Below are 12,254 nucleotides of genomic sequence, written 5' to 3'. Positions count from 1 at the left end.
CGGGTGGCCCTGGGGACGTGTGGCAGCGCCATCCCACCCATGTAACTCCCGTCCTGCAGCCCCCAGGCTCCCGGGAGGAAGCTCGGGGTGTCGGTGGGCTGGGACACCCCCGGAGCCGTGCGGTGACACCGACGCGGTGACGCTGTCACCTCCAGGCACAGCTGGGGCGGGGTGAATCCCGGCTGAGCTGTGGAGCTGTTCTTTGGGGAGGTGGCAGGAGCGGCTGCCCATGTCCCCCCTCCGCCGTGTCCCTGCACCCCAGGACTGGGGACAGAACAAATCCACATCTCCACGGGGCACTCGGCACCGCGCAGATGTGACGGGAAGCGAACTGCTCTTCCCGTGGGGAACACCCATGGGGGGCCCAGCGTGGGGCTGGGGGGGCCCTGGCCGGACCCTGAACCCCCAGGAGCAGCCGAGCTCCGGAGGAAGCCGGGCGGCAGCGGAAGCAGCTCAGGTTCCTGCGGTGACTTGTGCCACACCGGGCACCCCGCGCCCCGCTTTGACGTCATTTCGGGTAGAGCAGACCTCGGGCTCCCCCCCTGCAGCCCCCGGCCCCCCCGCCCCGCACCCCCGGCCCGTGCCAAATTTGGCAACGGGAAGAGCCGAGGAGCAACGCGGCAGCCTTGTAAGGCAATCGCCGGCGGGAGGGCACGCGGGGGACACGCACACGCGTGTGAACGCAGGGACGAGCGCCAGCGGCCGTGCACGGGGGGGGGGACACAAACGGGCCCGCTGTGGGTGCTCCCCTGGGGACCCCCCCCAGTCCATCCTCGGGGGGATCCCAACAGCTGCTGCCTCCTCAAGGGCTCGGCTCCGGGGTTGGGGGAGCAGTGGGTGCTGCAGGGTGTGAGCTGGGACAGGCCTGGCCCGAAGCCATGGCACGGCTTCGTGGCACAGGACGGGCCAGGCACCCGCAGGAGGCGTCTGCGGCACGGCAGGAGACAAGCCGGGACACGGTGCCACCACGCCACAGGGTGACATCACCACGCCCAGGGCCCCCAGATGCTGCTGATAACTGTGGGGTCGCTGGTGGTGGGCGAGGCTGGGCAGAGCCCCCGTCTCTGCCCGGCGCAGGTGTCGGGGTGGTTTTCACACCTGCCTCCCGTCCCCACTGCCCCCAGCCCTGCCCAGCACCCAGCACCGCTGCCAGGCTGCGCTCGTCCCAGCGCTCCCAGCACGGAGCAGCCCACCCGCCGTGGGGGCAGCGTGGGTGTCACCTGGAGGTGCGTCCCTGCACCCACGGCCCCTGGGCGGGGGCGGCTGGACCGGGTGCCCCCCTCGTCCCGCTGCCCAGCCCTCGGCGCAGAGGGTGCGCCAGGAAACACCCACGGCAGCCGCGGCTCCCAGGGCTCCCGGCACACCCGTGGGCCCCGCGCACGCCCACGGCGCCGGCCTGCGCGGGGCTGCACGTCAATCCTTGCACGCCCGGCCCTTGCGCAGCCACCCGCTGCGCCCCGCGCCCCGCAAACACACCCGGCCTGCCCGCGGCCCCCAAACACCGCGGGTGAGCCCCGGGTGTGCCCATGAACCCCACGGCCTCGTGTGCTGACCCCGCGTCCCCCCGGCCGTGGGACCCCCCCTGGGGACCCTCCAGCTCCCTCGTGGCGTGGGGTACATCCCGGAGCCCCACAGCCCCCCGGAATCCCTCCGGCTGCGCTCGGCGCTGGCTGCGGGCGAGAGACGGGGCTGGCGCGGCGGTGCCAGACGCCGGGTGGGCGACGCGCTGCCGCGTGTCCCTGGCACGATTCGGGAACACGGCGTCTGCAGCAGCGGGGTCCCGGGTGGGGGCGAACCCCGGCCCCCGCGTGGGGCTGCAGACGGTCCCCACACCGCCCGGCTGTGGGGCACCTGCCAAGGCACCCATGGGTGCCCTCTGGGTGTCCCAGAGGGTGCGGAGGCCGCCGAAAGGCTGAGCCCCCACGGCGGGCCCCGGTGCTGCCGCGGGGCCGGGCTGTGGGCAGGCAGTCCCGGTGTGGGGTGCAGAGGCTGCCGCGGGGGGGGGGGCCGGGAGCTGCCGGCGCAGGGATGGATCCTGGAATTAAAAACATTCCAGGAACTGACTTTGAACCAGATAAAATAACAAGCGCCGTGAGGAATGTCTCACCCCGCCCGCCGGCCGCGGCCCCACGGCGCTCCCCACAGCTTCCCACTGCCCCACACGTGTCCGCGGGCCCTTGCACACGCGTGTGCAGGCGGAGCTGGCGGCCGACGTGCACAGGCGTGCAGCACGGCCCCGCGGCGTGCCCAGGCTGCCGGGGGGTCTGGGGGTCTCCGGAGGGGTGCTGAGCACCCCTGGGCTGGGCTGCGGGGGTGCACGCACAGCCGGGTGTGCAGCGCACGGGTGGAACACAGCCGGACACGCGTGGCTGTTGTGCGCACAGCAGCCCCCCCCCGCGCCGGCCCCGGCTCCCCCCCGTCCTCACCAAGCCCGGGGCCTCCCCGGCTCCCCCAGGCTGGCCGGCAGCCGCGGCCGCTGCAGCCCGGCGTGCATGGGCGGTGACATCACGGGGGCGGCGGGGCCGGGGGCTCGGCGCCAGCCCATCCCCGCAGACCCCCGCCCGCCGGGGCCGAGGTCGCAGCGGGGACGGAGCAGCAGCAGCAGGAGCTGCGCTGGCGGCAGTGGGCGTCCCAGCCTGGCCGCCTGCCCTGGACAGCAACAAAGACCCCAAATCTCCCTTTTCCTTTTGGAGAACCCCAAAAAGCATCTCTCGGCTGCGTTCTGGGAGGGGGCACCTGCTCCCTTCCCCCCCGTTGGCATCCGCAGGGGATGGCGCTTGAACGGCCCCGGTGACACTGGCGCGGCTGAGGGGTAACTCCTGTGCGACCCCGACCCCACAGCCGGTGCCGTGGGGGTCTCGTCCCCACACCGTGGGCCAGGGCAGACACGGGGCCGCCGGGGACACGGGGCCGGAGGGCAGCGCCGGTGCGTCACCGTGTTTACGAGGACCTCGAGGAGCTCTCGTGACGTCCGAGCTGGCCCTGCCAGCCCGGGCCCTGCCAGGTGGCACGGTGCCACCGCCGCCGCGCTGCGGCCCCCCCCTACCCCCGCCGGGCACCGCTCAGATTTTCGGGGCTGGCACGAGGTCCCCTGGCCCCCGGTGGCGCCGGGGGGCACGGAGCGGGGTGTCCCCCCTCCTTCCCGTGACAATGCAGGGTGCGAGAGCGGCAGATGGGGCGTGCGCGGGGCTATTAATAGCAGCGGGACCCACAGGTAGCGCCGGTGCGTCAGCGCCGTGACGCAGCCCCGGAGACGCTCGGCCGCACGCCCCCACAAGCGGCTCCCGGGGCCCCCCCTCGAGCCCCCGGGCTCCATCTCGCAGGGACGGGGTGCTGGGGGAGGTTCCCCACGTGTGCTGGTGACAGCTGGAGGATGCTCAGCCCTTGGCTGCGCTGTGCGGGCGGAGGTTGAGAGGGGCACGTGGCTGCACCGCCCCCAAATCCATACGTGTGTGTGTGTGTGTGTGTGTGTGTGTGTGCACTGTCTGCGCGCACAGGGTCCCTGAGAGGGGATGCTGTGCCTCTGAGTGTGTGTCACTGCACGTCCCCACTCCCACTCGTGTCCCTCAGGTGCGAGGCAGCGGCAGCGCTGCGTGGATCTGCACGCTCATGCCTGTACCCGGGCCACACGCGTGTGTCCCCGTGTGTTCTGCTCCGCGCTCACGCCGTGTGTGTGTGTGTGTGTGTGTGTGGCCGTGGCGTGGCGTGGCCGCGGTGGCCGGGGGTGACTCAGCCCCCAGGCAGCCCAGGAATGCCCCCTCCCCACCCCCTCCCCGCCCCTGGCCTGTGCTGGGAACGGGCTGTCCTGGGGGACGGTGACACCCAGGGCTGACCCGGACCCTGCTGGGAAGATGAGGCGGTGCCCCCCCCGCCCCGCTCCCCCCCGCCTCCATCCTGCCCCCCCCTCCCATCCTGCCTTCTGGGAACCGCTCACAGGGGCGGAGGTGAGGGGTCAGGGGGGACTGGGCAGGGCTGGCGCCCTGCGGCTGGCAGGGAGGGGGGCCCGGAGGAGCCGAGGCTCCCCCAGGGACTTCCCCCGCTTTGCCCTGGCTACCCCAGAGCCGGGAAGGGCAGCCCGGTGCTGGGGTCCCCTCGGTAGTCCCAGCAGCAGCCCCCACCCATGACCGGGATCAGCCCCGGGGGTGCCCAGGCCAGGGGTGCACGAAGCGGGGTCCAGCTTTGGAGCCCCTCGGCCATGGGGACGCCGAGGTCTGGGGCTGTCCTGGGCCGGGGGCACAGTCAGGTCCTGCTCCGTTCCCTTCCACCCGCGGAATCCGGGCCGGGTGTTCCCCCCGACCCGCCGGACCCCTGCCCGCCGCGGCGGCAAAGCCCGGCCCGGATCCAGAGGAAAGGAGCGGGACGGCACCGGGCACCCCGCGAGTTCCGGTTACCGGCACAGCTCCGCTCGGAGGGGTTCGGAGCGGGCGGGGCCTTCCCGGGGACCGGCGATCCCAACCGGGAGGCGGAGCTGCGCCCGAGGCTCCGCTCCGTGCTCCTCGATCCGCGCCGGGCTTTCCGCGCTCCCGGGCCCCGCTCGTTCATTCATAGATCGCGCGCGCTCCCGGCCCATTCATCCCGGCGCGCGGGGAGCTCCGTTACCGTGGCAACCGCGCCCCCCCCCGCACAGCCGGAGCGCTGGGGGGGGGCCGGGACCGCCCGGGGTCCCTGTGCCCCTCCCTGGGTGGGGGTGAGGGGCTCCCGGCCACAACAGCCCGGAGCGCTGCGCCTGGGGGTCCCGCTGCAGGAGGGGGGGGTCCCGCCGGCTCAGCCCCGCCGAGGTTCGGGCAGCCGCTGCCACGTCGGCGGGGGCGGCCCCCCCCTTCTCTCCCCCCCGGGCTGGGGCAGGAGCCCGGCCCCGGCGGTTTCCATCGTGGGCCGGGCTTGGCGCAGCATAACCTTGACCATCCCTCCCCAACTCCCACCCCACCCCCGTGTCTGTGGTCGTGGCACCGAGCTCCGGCTCTGCAATTTCCCCACCGCCCCCAAAGTGGTGGGGGGGGATCCCGGCCGCAGAGGGGCGGGGTGCAGCGAGTGCCAGCGGGGAGCTGCGGGTGCCAACTGCCAGGTGGCAAAGCGGGGGGTGTCCCAGTGCCGCATGTGAGGGTGGGTGCAGGTCACACGTGTGCACCCACGGCTGCGTGTGTGTGTGTGTGTGTGGGGCGGTTGTGCAGGCCCTGCAGCCCTCCTTCCGTGCCCCCCAAGCCCAAACGCGTGGGGAGGACAGATGTGGTGCCGTGGGCACCTACTGCACAGGGCTCTGCGTGGGTGGTGGCAGAAAGCTCTGGCATGCAGCAGTGGCACAGCAGGGATCTGCAGCTGGATGAAGTTTCCCCACATCCTCTTCTTCCTCTCTAGGGCATCGAGAGTGAGGAGCCACAGCCTCAGGTGCAGCAGAAAGTGCTGCTGCAGCCCCACAGGTGAGCCTCAGCCCCACCGATGAGCCTCAGCCCCACAGGTGGGCTCCAACCCACGGCCCGATGCACAAACTTGACAAAGTGCTCCATGTCAGCGTGGGGCTGAGTGTGGATTCTCGCACGGCTGCGCTCGTGTGTGCCTTGCACGGACGCATTCTCCCCAATTTGTGCACGTGGAAGACACGGACATTGGAGACCCCAGGTGTGTGCGCCCACGCGTGTGAGTGCTCGTGCCCTGGGGCACATCCGTGTGCGCGTTCGCACCGCTCCCACGGCCGGGGCGGGCGTGCAGGGCCCCCCTCCACGCGGGGGTTGCCCTCACACGCAGCCGTGTGCGCGTCGCGGGCTCCGCACGCCGGGCCCGGGCGCCTGGCGCTGCCGCGGTGACTCACGGCTCGCAGAGGAAGCCGTGACTCAGTGCTGGATTCCTGCCGCTCCCCACACCCCCCCTCCCCGGCCGCTCCGGCCATTGCGGCCACGTGGAGCCCCAGGACCCGCGGCCGGCCCGGCGGGACGCGGGGAGCGGCGCTGGGGGTCCCGGAGCGGCTGCTCGGAGCCGTGCTGGGTGTACGTGTCCCTCGCCTGGGCCCCGGGGACGGAGGGTCCCCGGGAGCCGGTGCCTTCGGGCGTGCAGGAGGAGGATGCCCCGGGCTCGGGGTGGCACCGTGCACGCCCCGACTCCAGCTGGGCGTGGGGTTCTGGATCGGGCGCGTTTCCTGGGTGTCTCGGGCGGCTCCGGCTGTGCCACCCCAGGGCAGCGGTGCCAGGCGCTGCGCCGAGCTCCAGCCCGGGGGGCTGCTCTCTGCGTGGGGGGCCAGGGCTGCTCCACCTGCCCTGGGTGGATCTGGGCTGTGGCTGCAGCTCCACCTGCCCCTGGAGCGCAGCCACCGCTGGCACCGGGCTCCGCAGCTGCTGTGGCTGCCAGCCCAGTGCTGGGCAAGGGTCTGGGGTGCCACGGTGTCATGCAGGCAGCACTGTGGACCTGGGCAGGGCCAGGTGGCTGCAGAGGGAGATGATCAGCGGTGCCGTGCGATGCCCAGAGTGCTGTGCCAGGAGGCAGCAGTGCCATGCAGGGCCTGAAGCACTGCACCGGGGGTCAGTGGCACTGTGCAATGCCCAGGGTGCTGTGCTGGCGGTGGCACTCAGTACCCAAGGCCCGGTGACACGGCACGGGCAGCTTCTGTGAGTCAGAGCAAGGTGCAGCAGCTGCCCCCTCCCCGCTTGCCCGTTCCCAGGCCCTGCGCACCAGATTCACTTTCGCAATGACTGGTGCAGCCACCTCGGCTCTGCCGAGCTCGCCCTGACCCACTCTGCCCACGCTGCCTGTGGCCTTCTGCCCCCACGTCACCGCCCGTGACCTGGCACGGCGCTGCTGCTGCTGCTGCCTCAGCCAAAGCCCCTCAACCCTGGTCCTCGTCAGCTCCCGCCCCAGGTGCTGCTGAGCGCGGCGGTGTGGTGTTTGCCTTCCCATGCCCTCCTGAGGGGCTGCAGCCCCCTCGCTGGGGCTGGGGGCCGGTGGGCGGCAGTGACGGGGGTCATGGCCAGCGGTGAGTCAGCACAGGCAGGTGTGGATGGGGACACAGGACACAGGGACAGGGACGCCTCGATCGGGGACACCACGATCGGGGAATGACTCATGTGTTAAACAAACAAACAGGCGAGCCCGTGTGAAGCTGCGCTGGCAGCTTCCTCCGCGCCCCGGCACCAGGGAGCTGCTGGTGCACCCCGGTCATTGATCTCCCACAGCGGTCACGGAGCTGCTGCCGTGTGCGGTGCCACACGCGGGCGCACAGGACAGACCCGAGGCTGCCGAATGCGGGGCAGGGGCTGAGGGGCGCTCCTGATTCCGGGGATCTCCAAACACCTGCCTTTTGCCCTCGCTGCAGGAGCTGCAGTGGCCAGGGCCAGGCGGGCACCTGGCTCTGGCAGCTGGGGATTTCCAAGGTCCAAGCTCACCTGGGCTGGGGCTGTGTGGCCTCTCCCTTGGCCGGCAGGTGTAAAACCCAACCCTAGGCAACTGCTTGGCTCACGGCATGGCCGGCCTGTCCGGGCGTCCTGTGGCTCGGCCGCGTGCCCGCTGGGCTGGGAGTGAGCTCTGGGGTGGCCGCTGACTGCCCAGCTCTGGCTTGTCCTGGTCCTGCAGCCCCTGACCTGGAGGTGCCATCACTGAGCCAGTTCTCTTTCTTCTCAGACCAAAAGTGCTTCCCCCAGGCCCTGCTGCAGCCAGGGCAGAGCCAGCGTGTGGCCGTGAGTGATGCTGCGCCCCAGCACAGGGTCCATCGTGTCCCCAGTCCTCGGTGGGGCTGTGCCACCAACCACCAGCACCGTGCGCTCAGAACGTCAGGAATGTTTTGTGGTGAGGCTGGAAAACGGTCAGTCGCTTACTGGATTTTCTTTCCACCCTTTCTGCTGTGGGTTTGGCCGGGTGCCTGGGGCAGGCGCGGGGGGGGTGGGTGTGAGCAGGCATGTGATGAGCCGGGTGTGACGGGGCTGGCGAGAGCTGTGAAAGTGCTGAGCTGGTGGGAACCTGCCATCCCATCCCCATCTCCTCCTCTCCAGCCCTTCCTGGAAGAGCTGCGGGGAAGGTCCCTGCTGCGTGCAGGGTGTGGGCAGCTGTGCCCATCCCCACGGCATCCGGCTGCCTCGTACAGGAGGGAGAGCCCGTGAGGCCGAAGGCTGCAGCGCTGGGGGTCAGCGCAGGTGCCCTGGGTGCTCCTGCCTGGCTGTGGGGGGACAGGGTGAGGACCCCGCACTGGCTGGGGGCATTGCTGCTCTGAGAGTCCCTGAGCTGCTTCCTCTTGCCCGTGGCGGGTGTGTGGGGCTGGCGAGAGCGTGTCCTGCCTGGAGCCACATGCTGAGTCAGGGACAGGACAGGAATAGAGTCGGGTGCCTGAGTCACGGCCCATGTGTGAAACCAGCAGCACTTCCCCAGGAAGGGGGAACCCCGCAGCCCTGACAACCCCTGGTACGTGTTGGCCACTTCCCTGGGATCAGGGGTCTCCCCTCCTGGATCAGCCCTGGCCCTTTCTGGAGCTGGGAGCTGCTGGCTCTGTCCCTCGCTGCTGTCAGCAGCCGCAAGGACAGGAGATCAGGCAGGAATGCAGGCAGGGAACGGCTGCCTCACCTCGGGACCCTCTCCCTGCGCCCACACGGGGCACAGAGCCCACAGCAGCAGCCAGGGCTTTGCCAAGGGGCTGGGAAAACCTTGGGGAATTTGAGCAGGGAAGAGCCAGAGTACTCACCCACCCCCATTTGCAGCTCCCCTCACACATACGTGTGCACAGTGCACCCCCACACATGCGTGTGCATCACCCTGCAAGCGCGACAGCCCGTCCTGCACCCCAGCCCCCCCCCAGCCGTCCGTCTGTCCGTCTGTCCCCCGCCAGCTCCCACAGAACGCCCCTCCCTGCCGCCTCCCCCGGAGCGTTTCCGCAGTGTCTCCATTGATAAAGCTGGAGCGTTGCCACGGCGATGCTGCAGTGGGTGTGGGGCTGCCGGGGGGCCCAGGCCCACGGCGGGGTGGGTGGGGGTGAGGGGCCGGCTGGATCCACGCGTGGGATTGTACACGCGTGGCTTCCCGGGTGTGCGGTTGCACACGTGTGTGCACGGTGCAGATCGTGCACGCGTGTCTGGGTGCGCACACGTGCAAGAACTGATGTGTGCTCTGCGTGTGCAGGGCTGGGGGGGCTCGGGGTCCCCACTCTGGGGCAGCACTGGCAGACAGGGCCCTTGGCGCCGTCTGGTTCTTCCTGCAGCAGCGCCGGGAGGGGAAACTGAGGCACTGGCAGTGCGGGATTCACCCTGTCACAGACGGTCACCTGGGGACAGGGGCAGCTCAGGGACAGAGGGACCTCACAGTGCCCCCACCTCTGACCCTCCCCGCACAGTGCTGGGTCTGGTCAGCGCCGTCACACCCTGGCCGTGGTCACGCACGTGTGGGGCTCTGCGGGCAGGTGACCCCACACGCACGCAGCAGCATTCCCGTGCTGCGATGGGGGTGCAGGTACCTGTGTGTGAGTTCCTGCACACGCGTGCTGTGTGCATGCGTGTCCACACGCGTGCAGGAACCCACGAGGGGGGCCGGGGGACCCTGCACTGTTTGGCTGCACCACACCGGCAGTGGGACCCCACTGGGGGGGCTGCAGCAGCTCTGGCGCACCAGGGGAGTGCAGGGTGGGGGCCAGAAGTGGGCCGTGTGCCAGGAGAGCCCTGGGACCACCCACCACCTCCTGCCCAGCCGGGTGGCTGCAGACCCCGGGGTGAGCCCTGCGACCCGCTCTGCGTGAGGCTGGGGGGGCTCGGGCAGGCGGCGCCTGTCCCCAGGCAGCTCCTGCTGTGCCCTCTGCCCGGCCACCCACCCACGGCCGCTGCACCTGGGGGTCCACGTGGGGAGCCCACGTCTGCCGCGGCCACACGTGTTCAACCCTGCGGACGTGGGCAGAGCCTGACGCTCTCTGCTGGGATGGCGGGGTGCTGAGGGGGCGCTGGGCGCCAGGACCCGCCCCGTTTGCGGCCAGGAGCCGGGGGGGGGGGGGGGGGGACGCAGGCAGGACCCCAGGGCACGGGGTGACAGGGGGTTGCGGGCGAGCGCAGCGCGGCCGCGGCACACGCGTGGGTTGTGCGGGCGCACACGCGCGCGGCGCGGCGTGGGCAGGATCGGTGCGTGTAGCGTGGCTGCCCTCTGCTGCCACGGCCACGGCAGCGCTCAGCACCCCCGGGACGCGGCGGGGACCCCCTGGGCGCTGAGCAGTGGCAGCTCTCTCTGCCAGGCCGCGGCACACACCAGAACCCCCCGGGCTGGGGTGAGGGGCTGCAAGGGGAGGGGGCTCTGAGATGCTGTTGAAGATGAAATCCCCCTCCACCCCGTGCTTCCCCCAGCTGGGATGGGGTCATGCAGCAGCCAGGAGGGAACGGAGCATTCCCTGGGCTTTTGGAGCCGTGGGGAAGGGGCTCAGCCCGGGGAGGGCTGGTGCCAGTTCTCGGTGGCTCCTGCTGCTCTCGGGATGTGGGGCTGGCACGGATCCCGCAGCTCCCTCCCATCCTCCACCCCGCTGCCTTTGGAAGCAGGTCACGTCCAGCTCCCGGCGCGGCAGCGATGCCGGGGGAGTTCAGCTTTCTGGGGCAGCTCCGGGCTGCTGGGAGCAGCCAGCTGCCGCTTCCAGAGCTTTTGGGGAGTGTGGGAGGAGGATTTCCAGCGGTGCGGGGCTGCGTGGCGCTGCCATCCCGGGGATGTGGCAGTGGGGAGCTCAGCCCCCGCTCCCCTTCAGCGCATCCCCATGGGCGCTGGGGGTCTTTGCTGCTCTGGCAGGAGCATTGCCAAGCTCCCCCAAAAAGCTCATTGCTCCAGGAGTCGCTCCCCCGTCTCAGGGCGGCTGTGCCGGGTGGCACCGGCCTGCGCAGCGCCAGGATCCGGCCTTTCCCTGTGGAACGCCCGGCTCCCAGGGCAGGTGTGGTGCTGCTGGAGGCAGAGACGCTGCCTCTACCTGCCTCCATTGGGATCAGCGCGAGGGGGGAGAGCGGGGGAACTTTCCCGACTCGTTTCCCCACCTTAAGGGGGAAAAAAAAAAAAAAAAAAGAGAAGGAGTCGCATGACTTTGGAGCTTCCCGAGAGGCAGCGCGGGGAGAGAGTGACCCACGGAGCCAAGAATCTGCTGGGCTGTCGTGTCTCATTCCTGCTCTGCGGCGCGGGGCTGGGAGAGGTTGGGTTACGGGAGGCGCGGAAAGGGGACGGTGCAGGATGAGCTCATGCGAGGGCGCGGGAACCTTCTGGGCAGGGAGAAAAAAGCGTTGATGCTGCAGTTCAGGGATTTCTGCAACCGTGGCTGTTCCCGCAGATACCGGCTCGCTCCGCCGGGCCGCCCCTGGTGCCGGCGGCAATGAAATCACCCGGGGAGGGCTGTGGGCTCAAGGTGATTCACGTGCCCTTGCAGGGAAAACAGCAGCACACAGCGACCTGCTGAGGAGCAGAGCGAGTGAGGGGGGACACCGGGGTCTTGAGGGGACACCGGCGTTCTGGGGAGTCCTAGAACCCTTGTGCAGGGAGGTGGACCAAAGGCCCCCCTTCATGGGATTGTAGGGGTGTGAGACCACCGGCCCCACTGAAAATCGTGGCAGCAAACCGCAGTGCGAGGCGGTGCCTGAGGGAGTGTATGGAGGAGCCCAAGGGGTCTGGAAAAGCTCCAGGTTCCCTCAACACCTGTGCTGGCCCCCCTCGGTGTGTACTTTACCCCTTGCTGGGGAGGGATACGATGTTCCTGGTACTTGGCAGCTTTTCCCCTGCAGCCTGTGATAAACCCTTCCTGCGTCTCCAGCCCTCCGTCCCGCAAGGTCGCCCGGTGTCAGGCGGTCAGAGGCTGTTTGTCCTGTCCTTGGGTAGCATCTCCTGCCCTTAAGAACTCAATGCTGCTAATACTCTTAGATGATGATTAATGAGCGCTTATATAACTGAACTGAGTCCTTAATGCAGCCGGGAGGGTGACAGGAGGGAAGGTGGGAGCGAGAAACCACACGTCGCTGCTGCTCTTCCCACACCGGAGCAGCTGCGTTCCGTGCAGGGGGACCCTGGCAGATGTGGGAGAGATCCCACTCACGGGGAAGCAGCTGGGGCAGCACCCATCTGGGTTTTCCAGGGGTTCTGGATCCTGTGGGAGTGAGCAGCCGCTGCTGCTGCCCTGAACCCCACTGCCCCTGGCGTGGCTGGGCTGTCCGGTGTGGCAGAGCTGGGAGGTGAAGGGTTTATGCTGGAAAAGCATTCATGTGTGGCAGTGGCTGGAATGTTGTGCTGGTGAGCTGGGAGTGCTGGAGGAAAAGGGCAAAAATCCCACAGTAACACCTTAGCGT

This window comes from Hirundo rustica, chromosome 26 (assembly GCF_015227805.2).
Source record: "Hirundo rustica isolate bHirRus1 chromosome 26, bHirRus1.pri.v3, whole genome shotgun sequence".
NCBI lineage: Eukaryota > Metazoa > Chordata > Aves > Passeriformes > Hirundinidae > Hirundo > Hirundo rustica.
Note: the sequence above shows the minus strand (reverse complement) of the source record.